Consider the following 23,131-nt stretch of genomic DNA (forward strand, 5'->3'; position numbering starts at 1 on the left):
TCAACTCAAACTGTACTTCCAAAACCACTGGCTTTGTTCTTCTTGGAGCTCAGGCTAACGTCCCTCTCCCTACCCTCTCTTCACCTTTAACCCCTCATTGTGCATAGAAACTAGCTTCTACCCTGTTTCTTTCACCTTGATGTCCTTCTATGCTCTGACCTACTTCTCCCATCCCTCCCACCTCCTCTTGACTGTCTTCCTTCTTTTCCTCACTTCCCTTCTTGACTCCTGCCTCTTCCATATCATTGTATCTGTCATACTCCTTCTACTTCTCTACCCTTCTGAGCCCTAACTATTATGTATATGGCTTTTGCCTTATTGCATAACCATTATGCTTTAGGTAGGATTGCTTTGAAACCAACAGTACATTGTGTATGACTCTAAACTGTTTGACTTCCTTACATGTATGTTGATTTAATTAACAGGCTGGTGTACAATTCTATTATGTTGGCTGTCTGCATTGACAACTTGTCTGTCTGCCTTTATTACGTTATGTGTGGAGCTTTTCTCCACAGGCCTCTACTGAAAATGAACTTATATCCAGCTAGACTATCTGGGTCAACAAATGTAAAAGTAATAACAATAAATGAATATGGCATCTTACCTGCACGCCGCTGTCTTGCTGCTGTGTGGATCCAACCTCCATCAGGATGCATGCTTGTTGCTGTTGTTCTGGGGCTGGATCCACAACACTTAGCAGTAGCCCCTCCTGTCTGGTGAGGGGGGGATGTGTGGCCACCCCCCCCACCTGTGGCAACCTGTTGCCTGCGGATATCTGCAGCACGCTGGTGGACATTTCTTATCAAATCACTGCAGTGATGTCTCACCTGCTCATATGTCCTATCATGCATGCCAACATCATTTATCCTGCTAACAAGGTTTTGCCACAGTGCAGACCTCTCCTGCTGATTCTGGGTGGTGCGTGAGAACAGGATGGCATAGTCACGCACCAGGCTCTGGTGGATCACGTCATCCTCTGCAGCAGAGTAGGCAGGATTCCTTTTGGTGCCATGTCTATCTGGAAAGGTACACAAACAGGTTATCAGCATAGTATCTCAACAATACATGGTACACATTCTATACAGGGAGTGTTAACTTCTACTTATTACTGATTGGTTAAAACCTGATTACAGTGTAGCTATCATTCTATGTCATTTGTACTAAGTACTTGGCCTTCAGACCAGTTGTTTTACATTAGGGAGGTTGGTGGCAAGCACTGTGGTGGCAGGACACATATCTTTCATCCATTGAAGTTGGGAACTGCTGATTGTGGGCCCAGTGTACAAGTGTATTACTTCTGGTATGGGCAGTTGGCCTTCAGGCCAGTTATTTAACATTAACGAGGTTTGTGGTCTGCACTCATGTGTGACAATAGGCTGCACTCTGCCATTCATAGCTGGGGACATCTGGTTTCAGGTTTATAGTGCCTGCATATCTGAGCTGTATCTTACTGACATTGCTACACCTTGTTTGTTGTAGCAAACACTACATCCAGGCCTCCTGGATCTACCTTTGTTTATATGCTTGTTATCTGTTAGCTTGTTATTTCACTGGTATGCTACTTCCACATAGTACACATCTTCTCAACACATCTGTGACTCACTACTGTTATCTGCATTGCTTACTGTACGTACTTCCATGTTACACATGACAGCAAGTGACTGCTTGTCATTGTTGCACTTACTTGATTGTGACACATTGCACTTAGGTTACCTGGCATTTGCTCACTGACACTTTTATATCAGTCAGCAGTTGTAGGTAATGTCAGTACACCCTCACTCCCCACTGGACCTTGTTTTCAATCATTAGTGATTACAGAGTTCACAATAGTATTCTAGCATGTCCAGAGGTCAGTTGTCAGTTCCCTCCCCAGTCCAGCTGGTGAGTGTGGTACTCCAGAGACAATGTTAGAACAGATGCATGTACACAGACAACCGGCTCCTCCTAACAACAAATTCAAACTCATGTGAGTGATGCAACCATATACCAGACTGGAGGCTAGGCTCTGTCTACTCAATACCGCCATAACCAGTCACGTGGCAAAGGGGATCACTCACTACACTTCCAGTCTCACGTAGACCTACCACAACAGCGGACCTAACACATGATCACACATGATCATACTTGTAGGCTCAGACCACAGCTCTGCCTATGCAGCAGAGACCTCCTAATCAGACATCCAGGCAGCCACTACCACATAAACGAACATGTGCAACACATATCACACAAAGCCAATGTGCTGAACACTCACAGCCATTAACAGTTAACAACACACCTCATACACCTGTACTAGGTGCCTCTATCATCAGGCACACTCACATCACGTTCACCAGGCTTAACGAGGTGAGGGTCACGGTGTGCAGCCTGTCAGGCACTATGACCTGCCACATAACACAAACACTCAGGTAACCCCAAGGCAGGTACAGGTATGACTCAGTCAATGTCTATGCTGCTGTGAATGGCCTGACACATTCCTCCCTGGACTACATGACATGAGACATTACAGAGCTCTCTGAGCACGTAGCCTGAGACAGTTTGACCCTGACCTTGAGTAGCATCCTACCCTCACCTAGAACGATGCCACAATATCAAGGCACGATGATCCCTTCCAACAATTGACTGACATACTGGTGTCATTCACAGGTGTGCCAATGCCTGCCATCTTAGGGTGGTATGCTTTGCTAGGGACAGCTTGCACCTGTCACCACAGTCCTATTGACATTTGGTGGAGCCTCCTGCTACACCCATAGTGCCTGTATTAGGCAAGGCTCATAAGGCAAACCCACATCCATTTGTATCACAAAGGATGAGGAAGTAAGAGTGATGCTACTCAACACTGGACGTCTAGACCCAAGGATGCACGCACCCAAAACCCTACCTAGCATTCTGGACATCGATATCTGTGCAGTAACATGAACCTGTTTCAGGTTTCACAGGAGCACACCAGTACTACCACGTTATAGCTGTTACCATTCTTGTCGGCCCCAACACTTGAACAAGGGAGGGGGAGTATCAGTATTCAATGCAGATTCCCACGCCTCCACATTGGTGGCACAGTACAACATAGGTGTTAGGCCATTGAGTAGTTGGGGACCTGGGGAAGAAACATGGTAGCGGTCTGTCATTTGTCTACCACATGGCCAACATGGATTGACAGACATGTTATATAGCCCAGCTAATCATGACTGATTCACATGTATGGCAGGGGAGGTCATTGTGCCTCTGTACTCATCCATCATCAGGCCTATAATTGCGTACAATGCACCTTTTGGGATGTACCTAACAAGACACCTACAGCAACTGGTACAGGACAACAGTACATCATCAAGGGGATGCAATGGCTCACACAGATGTCATATGCTGCCCAGGTAAAGTGAATCCAGCTGGACTCAGTGGCATACTGCCTGTTCAGAGGCAATCTGTGCGTGCCATATACAGCCATGTCCTACCTAGCAGTAATGAACGTGATGCACCTCAGGCAATCAGAGTCCCATACAGCCACATGCTCAGGAGAGCTGGACCTCAGCACTGACATACATGGACATGCTGGAGGGGCATATTCCTAACCGAGAGGCTCCCTTCACTCTGTAATGAGCTCACACTACTGGTTAGGCAGAGTCCCTCATTGACTCTCTTCCATAGGAATCTGGATGAGTGGATGGAGATCATAGTTGTACCCCAGGTATCACTTCTATGTCGCTGTTAGACAGAGGCACAGTATACTAAAGTCGGACAAGGGCATAGCAGCATAACTTGTGATTGGGTGGCAAAAGACAAACACATTCTACTAGGCTTACCAATGCCCTAGGGCAAATAGCCTAGTATGAACCTATGAACTGTTCATTCTCAACTGTTCGAGCTCATTACAGAGTGAAGAGAGCCTCTCGGTTAGGAATTTGCCCCTCCAGCATGTCCATGTATGTTCTATTCAGTCGCTTACCACTTGCTCAGAGGTGACCTTTGCCTAACATACAAGGCCATGTCAAATCCAGATTTGATGAATATGCTTCACCTCAGAAAATCTAGATCCATCAGAGCCACAAGGGCGGGAGACTTAAACCTCGACACGGCTATTAATAGGACATGCTGGAGGGATAGATTCATCACCCAAAGACTCCCTATGCTGTGGAACAAAATCACGGTATATGTGAGGCAGAGCACCTCGCTGGCCTTGTTCAAGAGAAATCTTGACCAATGGATGGGAGATCGCAGATATACCCCAGGGATTACCTCAGTGTCACTGCTCGACAGAGGCACAGCAAAATAATGGGTATGGTTCCCCATACTAAAGGGGTGGTGTAAGCCACAAAACAATGGGCTAGGCTTGTAAATGCCCTCGGGCAGATAGCCTAGTATGAACCTATGAACATGTGTGTACTGCTATAGTACTTTTGCCATAGGTTGCATGTGTGTGTGTTGTGGGGGATGCACAGGTAATGGCCAGATACGTCTGCACAGGTGACATGTCTGACACATTCTGGGTGTTCATCCATACATACTGGATGTGTGCTGCCATCCAACCCTGTGATGTGGACACACATTACTCAGCCTGGATATACATATCCGAACAACACCACAAGCACAGTACACTACCTTGCTATGTATGCATGTTATTGCACAGTTATTCAGTAGTTATGACAGTGATGCTATCCATGCAGCCCACTGGGCCAGTGGAAGCCACAACACACACCACCAGCACCTTTGCATATGCTTACCACAGACATCCCACATACTGCATGTACTGTGCACACAGTTATCTAACCCAGAACAACTGCACACCACTTATTAATCCTGTCCAGTGGACTACAGATACAGGCATATTGTATAACAATAGTAGGAGGCTACTGCAGCACAGGGCAGATTCACATGACGGGAAGGCATCTGTTGTCTGCAGTGTTAAGATGCTTCACATTCACCAAATGCACATATATTGGCAACATTGTTGCAGACAGTTTAGGTGCAGGTACCCCCCCCCATTGTCCTACACACGTGTTATTAGTTATCCCAGATGACTGTAACCTCCCTATCCTCTCACATGTCCAGGTGAGAGCCACCCTCATCATTGCAGAACACATATCATCACTGTTACGAAATGGTATCCCTGGATGTGTGCTGCATTCACCCCTGGAGGACATAGCACCACATGACAGACTGATATTAATCCCTGGCCATACTACAGGATATGTACCTGAACAGTGCCATACATACACAGTGGTCCCACACCAATGAGGAGGAACCTCTACTGACCCTGGGAACTACTGCATCATATGCACAACTGGCCTTGTGTTCTAAGCTATGGAAGTGTTAGTTATGGCCCACATGTACAACAATATTACATATGTTTATATTTCATGACTATGTACACATAACCTATCTCATGGACATACCTATAGATAGTGAACTATGATACATTTGGAGGTGTCACAGTATACACAGGATTAACCTGCTACTTTGCATTACCTGTGTTTGTGGCAGCTGTTGCTGTGCCAGTGGTGCTGCTTGCTGCTTGCTCCTTGCTGCTTGCTGCTGATTTTGCTGCTGGCAGTCCTAATATTTGTCTGGTTGTTTGGTTGTTTGGTTGTTTTCTCTGTCTCTCTCTCTCTCTCTTTATCCGTAGTGTTTGTGCAATGAATGTATTGCGTGAGTGTAGTGTGGGAACTCAATGCTTTTGTAGGTATCTGCATAGGTCCATGTGATGGCCTCTGCACCAATTGTAAGGCAGCATTTGCTAATTGCATGCAGCTGGGTGTGTACTGATTGCATGTCTCACTGTGATTTCAGGACACTGCTATAAAAGGGTATGTGAGATAGGGGTTGCCCTTTCAGATTGTAGGGCGTGGACCATGCTGGTATGCTGTTGACAGTGTTTTGTGAGTGTGAAGGTTAGTACATCTACCATGCTTCATGCTGTGTTGTAGATTCAGGTTGCTGCATTTATCTTGCCTGTTCCCTGTAGTGAGTGTGTATGCATACTGACACCTACAACTATATGTCATATGTATTGCTATATAAATATATATATATATATCTGTGTACATATACATACTTTCATATATGTACATTAGCTGACATTATTGGGTACAAGCTAACAATTAGCAGGGCTGTTTCTGTTAACACTACACTAGTATGGGAATCCAGTAATTGGGACTATAAAAGTCTGCATGACATGCTTTGGGTAGTAGACATACTATATTGCCTTTATCTTCATTCCTACTATTACATGTTCCACTTATTTAGCACTATATTCCTGTATGAGAGTCATGGCTTAGTGGTAGGTCATACAGACTAGTGTTACAATGGTCTTGTGGTAGGGCCTACTAGTATGCTCATATTCTGCTTATGAGTTGAGTATAGGGCCTATCAATCAAAGTGCTGGAGGCACCTTTAAGCAGTTACAGGGCTTAGTAGGTCTCACAGGAGCCAGGCTGTGTTGCAGATTCTGGTTGCTGCATATATCTTCACTGTTTCCTGTAGTGAGTGTGTATGGCTACTGAGACCTACAACTATATTTCATATGTATTAATATATATTTATATATATGTATGTGTAGATATACATACCTTCACATATGTACATTACCTTACGTTACTATGTACAAGCTAACAGGTAGCAGGGCTGTTTCTGTTCACACTGAACTAGTATGGGAATCCAGTAATTTGGCCATTAAAACTCTACCTGACATGCTTTGGATAGTACATCTCCTATATTGCCTTTATACTGATTCCTACTATTACATGTTATATTTATTTTAGCACTGTGTTCTTGTGAAGCAGGCATGGCTTAGTGGTAGGTCATACAGACTAATGTTACCAAGGTCCTGGGTTCGAGACTGACAGTGGGAATTTTTTTTACTTTGCAAACTTTCAAACTGAGTACAGGACCTGTCAATCAAAGTGCTGATGCCACCTTTAAGCAGTTAGAAGGGTAAGTAGGTCATACAGGGGTCAGGCTGTGTTGCAGATTCAGGTTGCTGCAATTATGTTCACTGTTTCCTGTAGTGAGTGTGTATGGCTACGGAGACCTACGACTATATTTCATATGTATTAATATATATTTATATATATGTATGTGTAGATATACATACCTTCACATATGTACATTACCTTACATTATTATGTACAAGCTAACAGGTAGCAGGGCTGTTTCTGTTCACACTGAACTAGTATGGGAATCCAGTAATTTGGCCATTAAAACTCTACCTGACATGCTTTGGATAGTACATCTCCTATATTGCCTTTATACTGATTCCTACTGTTACATGTTATATTTATTTTAGCAGTGTGTTCTTGTAAAGCAGGCATGGCTTAGTGGTAGGTCATACAGACTAATGTTACCAAGGTCCTGGGTTCAAGACTGACAGTGGGAATTTATTTTTCTTAGCAAACTTTCAAACTGAGTACAGGACCTGTCAATCAAAGTGCCATAAAGGCACTTTTAAGCACTTTAAACCAGGTCTGCTGCTTATGCTGAGCTCACGCATGCGACTGACGGTGAGCTCCGCTAACACAAGCACACACCCGCGCTAATTTCTTTGAAAGAAAAGAAAAAGGGGTGACAGGAAAGTGGTGAAAAAGGGGTCACAAAGAGGGTAAGACAGTAGGGAAACAAGCGTGGGATTTGCAGGAGGGATATAGGTAAAACCCATAGATGCCCATGTCTTTGGCAGCAACAGCTGTGCATTTCCATGTATTTTGGTGAGACAGTGGAAACCTTTCACCCCTGAGAGAGGTGTCAGGACAACATTAATATTTGTTGTAGAGCCAATTGTAATTAACTGTTTCAATGTCAAGCAGACATGTGTGCGACATGGACAGCTATGTATGGGGTGTAATTTTTTTGTGGGTACAGAGTGCCCTTTTTTTATTCAGGTGAGAGTGGTATGTCAGGTGAAGGAAGTCGGTATAGCTGGGGAGGTAGGTTGGGTAGGTTAACAGACAAGACAGACAAGACGATACAGGGGCGGTGTATGACACACGTGGGGGTTACACAATTGACGGGACGGAGGTTGGGATTTCCAAGATGCATGAGCCCACAGATGGCAACAGTGGAACTGATATCCCCACCCTTAGGCAGTTGCCACTGTTCCTTCACAGCCCAGGACGGGCTGTGCTGGGGCTGTGTAGGCGGGCAATGGCCGGGCCGTTAGCTGTGCCACACGAGCCTCAAGCTGGCGAGGGGCCCAAGTACAGTGTCTTGGATCTCCCTTCGCACCACAGACCGGACACCACGGAGGGTGAGTGGACGAACCCCTCCAGCCACACTTGCAGAGGGGACCGCCCCGTCCCCTGCAGCGCTTCCACCCGAAGGGGGCACAGGGCCACCGGGGGGGGGTCCGGCCTGGGCACTAGTGCCAGGTGCAGGCGCCAGCTGAGGTGGGAGAGGTGGGTCCGCTGGGACCCGCCTTCCCAAGCGTTCTAGGTTTGTGAGTTGTTATGTTAGTTTGGGTTAATGGCATTTTATTCCATTCAGATTAGTTGTAACAGCATGCATTGGTATTCCCATCAAACAAACACCCAGATATTAACACCATTGAACAAGGGGCATATCAATATCACATGCATTATTTGAACAGAAATACACAGTCAAACAACATGCAGGGTTGATTAATGGCAACAGGCCATCAGATTTGCAGGTATGAACAGGGCACATGCACGAACAGACATGCATATATTTTTGAAACGGACAAATGCCCATGATTAATGAAATGTTCACATACCATTATTTAGTGGGTGTTGTTATATGGAATTATAGGGTTGGGCAGAGATAGAAAGTGATGACACATTCATATGTTACACATTGATTTACATTTGTATAAGGTACACAATTAAGTTGAGGCTGATGTTTCAAAATAAATTTTATTTGACTGTCAAGCTACACCTGTTACAAATACATCACTATCCTACTTATTTTGAATTTGATCAGATACATCATCCTGCTACACTTTGATGACAGGACAGGGGACAACTATGGCTGTTTAGTCTGTCAGATAATCATTCATTCTATCTGCAAATTGTTTACTGTGATCACCATATACAGCATTTGGCCTAGACATTCCAGATTCTGACACACTGAAATCAGTTTGGGATATTAAGTTGTACTTCCCACATGCATTTAGTTCTGTAGAAACACACTGGGGCTACTATATTCAGGGGTTATTACTACTTTATTTATTCATACATGACCCTTTCTGTCACTCTCACACATCCTGCAACTTCACAGTTCAGGTTGGTACTTCTAGGCTTTGTTCACATGTTAGACTGTTAGTGATTCAAACACTTTCCAACAGCCTCACTTCTGTCATGATTCAGCATTTCAACAGGGGATATATCTCACATATGACTACCTCGGATTCTAAAGCTGTACTCTTGGGACTACTGCAGGTTACACTATATTTAATTCATGGTGGGACATCTGTATTACAGCACTGTTTAATTCTATCAATTATATTTCCAGTTACACTTGCATGCTGATGAACTTGTTGCAGCCATACCTGCAGACTTACAATTCCTGCTTGCACATTAGATTACTTTTAATCAATACACTGCAGTGTTCTGATACATGCTACAGTACAATATTTATTTACAAGTAATGGGTGGGGTTACTAACCTGCATGGTGGCGCAGCCGCACCAGCCTACGGCCATACATCTCGCGATTCACAGAGCGGACACCTGCAGCTGTAATACAAAAGAAGTAATATTGGACTACACATCTCCATGGTATTGGCCAGTTGAAATCCTTACATACATAAGCAAAATGTAACTTACTCAGTAGTGGGGCGTTGGGCATATCCCGGGCCTCCTGGATCCATTCAGACAACTGGTCTTCCTTGCGTCGCTTCAGGTCCGCATGGTGGTGATGGACCTGCTCACCAGTGCGTGGAATGCCAGTAGCACTGGTCAGATCACGAGCCAACTGGTCCCATGCCTCTGCCCTATACGCTCCCCATGAGACCTGGCCCTGCATGAGTTGGGCCTCGTGATGATGGACAAGGAGCCAGACCATGTATCTGGACTCCTCAACGCCCCAACGCTGTGCTCGAAAGCAACGCCCCTCACCTACTCCACTCATTCTGACTGCAGGTCTGTTCTACAATCGTTTCTGCTGTGTATTCCCGCCTATGGGGCTTATATATGCCGCTTTTCCCGCACATTTCTCTGATTGGCCATTTTGGAATTGTATCTACTTCACTGAAAATGCTTTCTCATGCTCCATTCTGGATTTTATCCCATATATATGCTATTTCTGCATTTCATGGTATTGCTGTCATGGCTTAGTGGTGAAGTACCTTGACTCTAGTGCATAGTATTCTGGGTTCGACTCTGGCAACTGACTTTTGATTTTCCTGACAGAAATGAGTTGAGGACCTGTCATTCAAACTTGCCAAAAGCACTTTTAAGCATTTAAAACCAGGTCTGCACTCGTTTGCACGGAGGTAACGCATGCGCACTGGCAGTTAGCTTGTGGGAGCGTCGCGCAAACGGTGTGCGCTGGGATAAACCTTAAGTGGCTAGTGACACACATGTTCAGCTAAGCACAGCTAGTTGCAAACGGTTTCAGCCTATTAAACCGGTGCTTAGCAACGAGCATACAGTTTGCAGCTTTTTAAACACTATTCAGCTACGGGCATTCCGTCTCACAGCAGCTTAGCTATCAGTACATTTCTGACTATTTTTATTATTGTGTTACTTCGGAATATATACTCCATTTCATTCCATTTTACAAAAGGGAATACATTTACATTTGTACAATACTGTCAGGGGGCTTTTTCGTGCTTATTTACAAAAAAAAAAAAAAAAAGTTGTTGTGGGGGCTCGAACCCTGCCTGCCTGCTCTTAGGCAGAGCAACTCTACCGCTAAGCTATTACTTCTTGGCTTACTTTGCATATTTAGTTCTTATATCCTTTTCCACTGACTGCTAACTGTGATTGCGCTAGTAGCACACCCAGCACAGGCACACAGTAGCAAACATTTACGGGGTTTAAAAAAAAAAAAGGTTTTAATTTAATTTTATAACATCTCTTCACTTTATACAGTGATGGTCTATTGGGGCATGTGTTGTGTAGTGTGTTTATTCACATTTCCATGGCCTCTCTCGTGGCTGTTTACTTTCAGCCATTCTAGTCTTCCGGGGGCGTGTACACTTGCAGGGCTTAGCCTACAGACACGCCCCCTACTCTCTTACACGGACCGTGTAAGAGTTACTAGTGTGATTCAGCATGCCTCATGCACCTCATGCATATGCATGACATGCTGACATCACACAGTTTCACTGCAGCCTCCGTGTAAGAGTTATAACTCTTATACGGAGGCTTCCTGAATCTGGCCCACCATGTTTTTCTATAATTTTCTATATCATCAGTTTTTACTTTTCCACAAAAATATTTTCTTGGCAACATTTTATTTCTTCATTTACGCACCTTTTTTTCTCTTTTCCCATTTATTACCATGCCCCCAAATTTATCATACTTTTATTAATACAGTTTTATGACTAATCTCTCATCTTCTTCATTTATCCACTTTAACACTTTGTACAAATTTAACAAAGCAACATATACCACAAGATTAATGAAACAGTAAACCATCTTCTTCTTTATTTACATACAAAACTACTCTTTTTACTGAGTTTATTCTCCATAGAAATGAAAAAAAAATATCTGCAATAATTCCTTGTCAAATACTCTGGGTAGCATAAATACACTTCCTAAGTATGCTATTTTCCCTTCAGTATTGAATTTATGAAATAAGCCATTTTTTCTGAATAATAATTTATATGTTCTCCAGAAAAAAAACAGGTTTGTTTGTTCTAATTACATCTTTGTTCCTTAATTGTATGCCTAACACAACAATGCAATTAATTGTAAAATATATACCTCAATGTTTACAACATTATCCTAAACCTTTATTTTTCTCTTTATTTAAAGGCATCCCTTTCTTTTGTGCAAATTATTATTTCTTTTATACAAATATTGTTTTTTTTTTGCAATTATTATAATGTAATTTGCATATGTTAACAGAACTGGAATCAGGTGTTGTATACCCTGCCTCCTTTATTTTGTAATTTAATTCATATACTATTACATTCATAACTAATGCAAAGATTATACAACTCATTGGACATCCCTGGGTTACACCATTCCTCACATGTATCTCTTGGCTTAACCAGACATTTACAAGTATTTTTCATTTATTATTATCATTTGTTGGCATACATAATTTCCTAACTTTCTCACTTATATTCCATTCTTTCATTATTGCCCATATGATTTAATGTACAATTGTGTCAAATGCCTTATTAAGTTCTCCTGTCATGATTATCACTTCTTCTTTTCTATTCATAATATCATCCACAATTACTCTATCAGTAATAATTATTGATAACCATTCCCCTTTATACTGTGCATACTATCTTCCATAATATTTCAAATTTTAGTTTCAGATTTCTTTTGTATTATTTCCATAAAGATCCTATAGTCATTATTATTCAATATTTTCAGTATCCAGTTTTTCTTTTATCTTCCTTCTTCCATTTGAATTTAAGTATTCTACTATATAATTCATTATACATAAAACATTCATGTAATCATTCATTCAAAATCTTTAAAAAATATTTTTGCCAATCATTTAAATTTTTATACAGTTCATGGGTTCATAGGCGTTTATTAGGCTAATGACCACAAGGACCTTTTTAAGCCTAAAATCACACAAGGAGAGCTGAGAACAAGACACTTTATGACGCAAAGCTTTTGGGAATAACCCTTTCTCAATACTGAATACAAACATGTATTAAGCAACTGCTTTTATACAAGCCAAAAGAACATGTGACTGCAGCCAAAGTCACGTGACATATCCAAAAATACATTTCAAAAAAATAAATTTCAAAGAATATCAAAAATATATATATACACATTTCATAGAAATACTTTCCTAAAAAATACTTTTCAGAATAATATGCATATGAGTATACACTTCAAAAAAAATTTTTTTGCAAAAACAATGCAAAAGATATACACACATATATACTCAATGAAAAGTTTCTTAAAAAGCCTATATAATTGTATATAAATGTATAGACACACATAAGTATTAAAACCTCAAACATTTAAATACAAAAAAATATACAAAAAAAATTTGCACATTAAAACTATGTAAAACAAATAAATCAGTAAGATTCTCATTTCATACTGCGCTGTAAACCAACAAGGATAGGTTTAATGCTGACTGTACTATTAATGACAGGATGCCTATCAGCCCCTAAACGTACTATCCACTGATACTCCTTAGTTTCAAGGAAGTTATTAGTATCACCACCTCTATTAGAAGGAACAACCGAATCTATGACTCTAAATTTAAATTTATGTCGGTCTCCCTGAGTCTCAATGTGTTTAAACAGAGCATTCTGAACACACTGCCTCCTGATTTCTGACTTGTGTTCAATAATCCTGTCCTTAAGTCTACGTGTAGTCTTACCAATGTAGTATGCAGGGCATGTAATACATGTTGCCATGTATACCACATTGGTAAGTACAAGTAGCTTGTATCTGAAAATTATAAGTATAGTGTGTAGTTGTATGCATATAGTTACTAGATTCCAAGACAGTAATCAAGTCAGAACAACAGGAGCAGTGATGGCATGGATACGCCAAAATAAGATAGAGAACAAATAGGTCTATCAAAGACGGACTTGAAGGAGAGCAAAAATCTTTATAACACAGCATACTTTAAGACTTCTCATATTTCTAAAACTGAAAATGGCTTATCGCTAACAGTTTCATAAGTTCAGGGATGCCATTAGAATGGACCAATACTTATGCACGCTTTACAAGGGAGACCTTACATGCAAAACCAGTTACATATCTAAGCCTTTGTGTATCAGAGCCTACAGCTGAATTTATTCTAGTATCAGAGCTTATATAATGTTGGTTCTAAAATATGGGGCATATAATGAATCTCTATTAATAGACACATAATTCTTTATTTCATTTAATATACTTAATGCATAACCACAGTTAACAAAACCTTCAAAAGTATCATTTAACTGTTCACTAAATAGTATCATCTGTATTAAGTCTACTCACTCTGATAAATTGAGACTTAATCACCTCGAAAACATGTGGGGCATGCATGCTATCAGCATGTACATATCTACCACATGTCTCCTTCTTAAAAACAGAAGTGTTTAAGATTCCATTTTTAGAAAAAATGCTAACATCTAGAAAGGAAGCCTCTTTACTGGTGATGGTTGATTTAAACTTTAAAAAAGGTGTTGTGTTATTCAAATATACAAGATATTGTTCTAAACTGTCCCTAGAGCCATTCCAAATTAAAAAGCAGTCATCAACAAAACGCTGATAGAACACAATATGTGCATCAAAAATATGCATGATGGTAAAACCTTTTTTGATGCACATATTGTGTTCTATCAGCGTTTTGTTGATGACTGCTTTTTAATTTGGAATGGCTCTAGGGACAGTTTAGAACAATATCTTGTATATTTGAATAACACAACACCTTTTTTAAAGTTTAAATCAACCATCACCAGTAAAGAGGCTTCCTTTCTAGATGTTAGCATTTTTTCTAAAAATGGAATCTTAAACACTTCTGTTTTTAAGAAGGAGACGTATGTGGGTAGATATGTACATGCTGATAGCATGCATGCCCCACATGTTTTTCGAGGTGTGATTAAGTCTCAATTTATCAGAGTGAGTAGACTTAATACAGATGATACTATTTTAGTGAACAGTTAAATGATACTTTTGAAGATTTTGTTGACTGTGGTTATGCATTAAGTATATTAAATGAAATAAAGAATTATGTGTCTATTAATAGAGATTCATTATATGCCCCATATTTTAGGAACCAACATTATATAAGCTCTGATACTAGAATAAATTCAGCTGTAGGCTCTGATACACAAAGGCTTAGATATGTAACTGGTTTTGCATGTAAGGTCTCCCTTGTAAAGCGTACAATCTATAAGTATTGGTCCATTCTAATGGCATCCCCTGAACTTATGAAACTGTTAGGCGATAAGCCATTTTTCAGTTTTAGAAATATGAGAAGTCTTAAAAGTATGCTGTGTTATAAAGATTTTTGTTCTCCTTCAAGTCTGTCTTTTGACAGACCTATTTGTTCTCTATCTTATTTTGGCACGTATCCATGCCATCACTGCTCCTGTTGTTCTGACTTGATTACTGTCTTGGAATCTAGTAAATATATGCATACAACTACACACTATACTTATAATTTTCGTATACAAGCTACTTGTACTTCTACCAATGTGGTATACATGGCAACATGTATTACATGCCCTGCATACTACATTGGTAAGACTACACGTAGACTTAAGGACAGGATTATTGAACACAAGTCAGAAATCAGGAGGCAGTGTGTTCAGAATGCTCTATTTAAACACATTGAGACTCAGGGAGACCGACATAAATTTAAATTTAGAGTCATAGATTCGGTTGTTCCTTCTAATAGAGGTGGTGATACTAATAACTTCCTTGAAACTAAGGAGTATCAGTGGATAGTACGTTTAGGGACTGATAGGCATCCTGGCATTAATAGTACAGTCAGCATTAAACCTATCCTTGTTGGTTTACAGCGCAGTATGAAATGAGAATCTTACTGATTTATTTGTTTTACATAGTTTTAATGTGCAAATTTTTTTGTATATTTTTTTGTATTTAAATGTTTGAGGTTTTAATACTTATGTGTGTCTATACATTTATATACAATTATATAGGCTTTTTAAGAAACTTTTCATTGAGTATATATGTGTGTATATCTTTTGCATTGTTTTTGCAAAAAAATTTTTTTTGAAGTGTATACTCATATGCATATTATTCTGAAAAGTATTTTTTAGGAAAGTATTTCTATGAAATGTGTATATATATATTTTTGATATTCTTTGAAATTTATTTTTTTGAAATGTATTTTTGAATATGTCACGTGACTTTGGCTGCAGTCACATGTTCTTTTGGCTTGTATAAAAGCAGTTGCTTAATACATGTTTGTATTCAGTATTGAGAAAGGGTTATTCCCGAAAGCTTTGCGTCATAAAGTGTCTTGTTCTCAGCTCTCCTTGTGTGATTTTTGGATTCGTTTGCAGTTTGTTTTTTCCCCTTTTTAAGCCTAGCCATGCACCCCAAATCTCTCATTCTGATATCCTTGATAAGCGTAATTAGGGGCTTAGACGATGAAACATTTACAAGATAGGGTCTGGGAGATGAGTCATTTACAGATTGCCTGTGTCCATTAGAGACACAGGTGCCAAACCAGGGATGAATTTCCTGTTTCCCATCCAATTATCTAATTTGAATTTGAATTGGGTTAGGGAGGAACTCTGCTGCACACAGATGAAGAGACTTTTCCAGAGATTGAGTGATCTCTGGGATACATACCTGTCTCCCAAGCAGGTCGTGTTTATATCACAGGCAAGGTTCAAGTCCTTAGAATGGGTAATTCTGATGCTGTTTGTTAAGCAGATATGCAGGAAGTCCATCAGAGTGGGGTCTAACAATGCCCTGTATGTCAGGCATAGATCTTCCCCTAAAAGCCTGTAGGAGACAGAATACAGGGATAGAGCCTTGAGGCAGTCCACATAGGACATTTTACTTAAGCCCTGTATTCTTTTAGTGAGGAAACTCTGTGGACATTCCTATTGTTGGATATGCCTAGTTAGGTACATACCAAAAGGGGCATTGTACTAAATAATAGGTCTGATGAATGCCAAATACAGTGGAACAATGACTTCCTTGGACTTAGATGCCATACTTTTGTTTATAAGTTGCACAACATAGAATGATTTCCTCACTACTGTAGACACATGATGGTCAAAGGCTGGATCACTATCTATGTGTGTTCCTAAGTCCCTGACTACTGCGTCAACTCTAAAGGGTGTTTGTCAATATGATAGTTACCAGGAGTGGATGACTTCCAAAAAGATATTATTATGCATTTCTTGGCATTTAGTTTTAGTCCATATCTCTGACACCAGTTGTTGTCTGTGTCAGCCCCCCCTGGAGAGCATTTGTGTCAGTGTGGGATTCAATGACAGCTCCTAATTTGCAATCATCTGGAAATTTAGTCAGCTAGAGACCACTAACATTGGTCTTGACTTCAGAGAAGTAAATGCCAAAAAGGAGTGGCCCAAAGACTGATCTCTGAGGGACTCCACTTGTGACTGGGCTCTTTGTAGAGGTGGACTCCCCAATTCTAACTTCCTGGTTCATGTCTGTGAGCTAGTTCACTATCCACCGGGTGGCATATGAGTTTGTACCTAACCTCTTGAGTTTGTCAACAATGCCTGAGTGGGGTATTATGCCAAATGGTTTTGCCAGGTCAAGGTAGGCAGTGTGATTGATTTTGCCCTCATCCATTGCTTTTTGGTAACCTTCTCATAGAAGTCCACCAGGTTGAATAGGAATGATCTGCCCTTGACGAAACCAAAATGGCTTGGGTTCAGTGTCTGGAGGATTACTATATCACTACTGATGATTTCCATGATAATTCTTTCCCTGGTTTTGCATATAAAACTAATGAGACTTATGGGTATGTAGTTTCCAGGGTCTGTAAATGGCCCACCATTGTGCAGAGGGATGACTGTTGCTATTCTCCATTCATGAGGCATGAAGCCTGTTTGGTGGCTATAGTTAAATAGCAATTTCAGAGGCCCTGATACATTATGTTTATGCTATTTAGAAGGCATCATGGGATATTGTCTGGGCCCAGTGATGTAGTGCTCTTGGCCTTAGAGAAAGCATTAATGATCCATTTCCTAGTGGCAGCAGGGGAGTTATATTTGATGGCATTTCCTGAGAGAAGGTTGAGGAGGAGAGGGGGGTAAAGTCTGTGAAAAATGTATTGGCCAGTAGGTATGCTACATCTTCTGGCTAAGTATAGGTGGCTCCATTTAGAATGAGCTCTGCACATAACTGTGTACTACCTTCGAGGTTGCAGACATAGCTAAAGAATGCTTTGTGATTGTCCTTGGCCTGGGAGGCCAAATTCACCTCATATTTTGCTTTGATAGACTTCATTTGTCTTCTGAGATGTTAGTTTACTTTGATGAGAATGCTTTTATCCTTCTAGATGCTGCATATCCTAATTTTTGCCATGATTTTGTTCCTTCTGTTATACAGCCTATTCATTTTGTGATTCCACACTGATGGCTTGTCTTTTGAGTTAGTTCTGTACTTCTTCCTTGTGGGTACATCTGCCTCTATGCAGATATTAACATGCTTGTACATGGTTTCTGTGAACAGTTATGCATAGGCAGCAATGTTCTCAGGGTTTATGGGGGCTAGACATTTTAGTAGTTAGCACTTAGTAGTAGGAGGTTAGGCTTAGAGTAGTTCCTGAATATTCCAAGTTTAGCTGGAGGTCCAGGTTTTATTTTTACTTCAAAGGAGACCATTTTGTGGTCTGGCCTTACCAGGAAAGACTTTACAGTAGGGGGTGTGCAGCACTCTCACATACTAATGAGAACCAGATTCAGTATGGCTGCACCCCTGGTTAGTGTATTGACTATCTGATTCAGAGAGTTTGTGTTAACAAAATCCAGGAATCTCTGTGCCTGCATGTTTGGTGTCATATAGGATTCCGCATTAATAGTGGGGTAATTAAAGGTACCGGTAATATAGTATTGGGTTTGATGGTTAGTGTTTCTAATACATTTACATACATAGTATGAGTTTCCTGGGTCATAGAGGGGGACCTATAGCTGACAAAGAAGTGATATTAGATTTTGCCTATGGTGATTTAAACATGGAGTAGCTCAAGTGCATTATCTGACCAGCACTGAGGTATATTTATTTTTGATGTAAATAGAGACACCTCCATCTTTAGTCCCTGTCTGTGTAGTAGCTGGTCAAAATGTGTGGAAGGCATTATAACATTGCACTTTTGCTGTGCTCTCCGAGGTTTTCAACAATGTCTCTGTGACTGCACAGGTATCAGTATTCTCTAAGGAGAAGACGGCTTCTAGAAAGTAGAGTTTTTTTGTTTAGACTCCTAGCACTGAGCAGTAATACCTTTAGATTTTCTTGGTTTTGATTTGCTGTGTTGGAAGTACTTTCAGTTTGACATTGCCTAAAAACTATTTGAAAGCCTAGAGGGGAGAGGTGCAAACCATCCCTGGCAAAGCAGCGTAATCTGTTGACCATATCCTTCCACACTGACAAATATTGCATCCCCTTAGAATGACACAAGAAACTAAACCAATTATTAAAGTCAATCACCTTTTTTCATATTGTGGCATCATCCTTGGAGAAGGTAAAATGCTTCTCAATGCTAGGCTCGTACCAGACTGAGACACATATTCTGAGAACTCCAAGATGTCTCTCTTCATATAGTCTAGGGAGGTATGTCTCAGTTCATTTAATCCCACAAGGAGTAGGATTGAGTCATACTGATACTTGTGGTTCAATGAGCTGAATGTGTGCGTAATGTGGCAAATCCTAGCCCCTGATAAGCAATTGACCATAACTTTCTCCTTACTCAGCTTGGTGAGAGGGACAATAGTGTGTCTCGTGATGGAGTTTCCTATGACCATTGGATTGTGTGGTGGCTTGCCTTGTAGGTTTAGAGGTAGAGGCTCCATGAGATGTGGCTGTATGTGTTGATGTGGTTGTTTTAAAAGAGTGCATTTGGGGCTGCTGAGGGTATTTGTTATGTGTACTTTGTCTAGGAGGTCTTTGCGGTTTCGGAAGGTTATATTTCAGTGCCTCAGCATATGTGGGTCTATATGTCTGCTTTGAATTGTGTGTGATGGATGCAGCATGTGTACTTCTGACAACCTTATTGACATCAGGAGTACTTTTATGTGAGAGCTTTGCCTCATGTGACATTGTGTAAATACATCTCTCACATATATCAGTTTGTTTGAGAATTAACTGGTTGTCAGTAAACATGAGACAATTTCTAAATTGCCTCAGGATGCCCATATCTATCAAGCTGATAATGGAGATGGTAGGAAAGTTCATACCACTGGCAACACACCCTTTTTATTGATTAGATAGCTAAAGTGAGAATGTTAAGCAATGTCAGGAGTATTCAGTTTGTAACTCTTGGGAGAGTGCTTGTTACTGCAGATTAGTTGTGCTGTGTGCAACTAGGTATTGGAGAAATTTCAATTGTGCTTTTACAGGAAAAATGTCACTCAAGTTTTCTGAGTCTATATAGGGCATGGCCAAACACTTGATGGGAAACAAATATGTAGACCCTGAAAATTTAAGGATATTTAGGCAGATATTCTAAAGATAGAAACAAATCAGGCAATACTTACTGAAAACAAAGAATTAGCTTGTCAAGAATGATGAAAAGAGGGGAGTCGCATGAATGGTTACTCCTTGGCTACTACTATTGCTCATCTCACCACAGCTTCACTCTGCTGGGATAAAATGCTCCTTTTCTTCTTCTCTTACCAGAAGCAAGATGTTAGCACTAATACCAAGATGAGAAGCAGGCCACAGCTTGTTTGGTGATCCACAGTATTGCCCCAGATGATGCATGGGTCTGTAGGCTAGTAGTAGTCTTTTCCTGGAAGATGCTTTGAATAGCAACCAGACCAATCAGGAACATTAAGCACAGACACTCACTGCCAAACCAGAAACAGACCAGAATCAATGCACTCTGCTACTTCTCTCACCAAGAGCAGAATATAAGAACAAATGTCAAGCTGTCAGCTATGAAGCTGTTATTAGGCTTTCTAGTGATCAGCATTCTCCGGGAAAAAATGTCCCTGTGCTCTTTCGCTCACCAGGAGTAAACAAAACCAATAACCCCAGGATGATTACTGAGAGTCAGAATGTGGGCTTTCTAATAACTGATGGTCTTGCAATAGATGTTTAAAGGTAAGATGAAAAAAATGGGTTAATATAAGCACTGCAGTGTGCACTAAGCAATTAGATATGAAAAAGGAGGTAACTAAAGTTTCAGTAGAGATCCGTTAGATTGAAAGGGGGTTGTACTTTTGTTTTCTAACATTATGAAATACAGTGGAATGGCCAGTACATTTAAATAGTTGAAAAGGATTGATTTCACAAAAATGATAATTTTGTGCTTACTCACAACAGCCAATGAAAGGGAGAGGAAAGGAAATATGTGTCAAATTAACATAAGGGGCAGGCAACTAGAAAGACAGTTCTGTTTAAGAACACAACAACAACAGGATTTGAGGGTGGGAAAAATTCTGTATGACTCACAAGAGACACAGCTGTGGTCTCTTTTGAAGTTTTAATATGCAAGTCAAAGCAAAATACAAGTAAATCACAGTGTAAAGAAAACAAATCACAGAATATAAAATACAAAAAAATCAAAAGCAAGCTAATCTTTCCCTCACAGCACGTGGTGTCAGAGTCTTGGTGAGCTTTTCCAGTAAAGCTTTGAAATGTTTTATTTTACATCTTAAATAGAAGATTTAGTTTCCACCCCTCAGTTCAAAGATTATTAACCTTGATTGACCTGTTCTGATTTCTGCATGACTCCTTAATTGACCTGTTCTAATTTGGGACTCACAAGAGACACAGGTGTGGTCTCTTGCCATGTTTAATATGTAATTCAAAGCAGAATGCAAGTAAAACACAGTGGAAAGAAAATAAATTATAGTATACAAAATAGAAGAAGGCAATAAAGTAATACAAAATACAATAAATCAAAATCAAACTAACCTGTCCCTCACAGCAAGTTGTGTCAGAGTCTTGGTTAGTTTATTTCATCTGGTCCTGCAGCCACATCTATATTTACTTGTCCTAACACTTTATCTAGCTCATTTAAAAAAATCTCCTTTTCCAGCTCTGTATTCTCTTTTTCTGTTAACTTGTTTACTATCCATGATTTTTTTACTAGCTTCTTTTTTTTCTTTAAGCATTTCTTGTACATATTGAGAGACCAGTTGGCATAATGGTTAAGGTCTTTGCCTCCTATGCACAAGGTACAAGGTCCGATCTTGACCTCTGACCAATGCTTGTTTGGACTTTTCACATTCTCCCTGTGTCTCTGTGGGGTTTCTCCCACTTCCGAAAAACATGCAGAGTGTCTCCATCTCAAACTCACCAACAAATGGAGCTGTGGGCAGCAGCACAGAGTCTACATAGTGGTCTATAGGGGGAAGAGTTGCATAGATCAACTGCTTTGGGTATCTACTATCGTGCACAGTATCCTCAAGATAGAAAAACATAGATCACAGTCTGCATGCTGTGGCAGGGCTAGCCAATCGATGGTGTAAAATATGGCTCTAGGTGATTTGGTCATGTTGTCTAATGTTGCCAAAAATGGGCATGAATAATTACCGGTGATAAGTGGGTTGAGGACCTGGCCTATTCTGATCTACTCCAGAGACCCTTGTTAAAAGTGGTAAGGGTATATGTGCCCATATTGGCCAGTGTGTGCCCGCCATAAAGCCCAGCAGCCCTAGATCAATAAGCTATGGGCCAGCTGGTGTCTAGTTGCCTAGCCTGGGTTACCTGGGATAGCTCTGCTGAGCAAAGCTGGACGTAAAACCAACTTACCTTCCAAACATGAACTGAGAAATGCTCCACTTATTGTAAGTTCACTGACAGGATGCAGCTTAGAAGTGGATGACATGATGATACAGAGGAGGCTCGACATCTTATGTATCCAAGAGATGAGATGGAAGGGCAGTGCAGCAAAGCCAATTGTCTTGGGATCCAGGCTATACTACTAAGGGTGGGGACAGGCTAGAAATGGTGAAGGAATTGTAGTGATAGAGAAGAGTATCTGTAGTGTAGGATGATATGTTTGATTGTGGGGGGAAGTTGTGTGTATGTGTGTGCTGTATGTTTGTTGTACGTTCGGTATTTTTAATTTTGCTCTTCTGGTCTTTCAGTATTTAGTGGTTTTGGTTACATAGCCTCAAGATTTGAAATCTGATATTTCAAAATTTCGAGATTATGTAGTGAACCTATATATATATATATATAATATATGGTATGGGACGTACCGTTGTGGGCGTTGTATGCAATGTAAGCATGTTATAGACCAGGAATATGTATACCTAGAAAGTAGGAACAGGAAATTGTGTTCAAATAATTTCTATAACTGCAATTCTAAGGGTATAGTGTATTTGGCTGTTTGCCGTTCTTGCCAGGCATTTTATGTAGGCAAGAC

This window comes from Protopterus annectens, chromosome 3.part1 (genome assembly GCF_019279795.1).
Source record: "Protopterus annectens isolate FY-2018-M chromosome 3.part1, PAN1.0, whole genome shotgun sequence".
Lineage (NCBI taxonomy): Eukaryota > Metazoa > Chordata > Ceratodontiformes > Protopteridae > Protopterus > Protopterus annectens.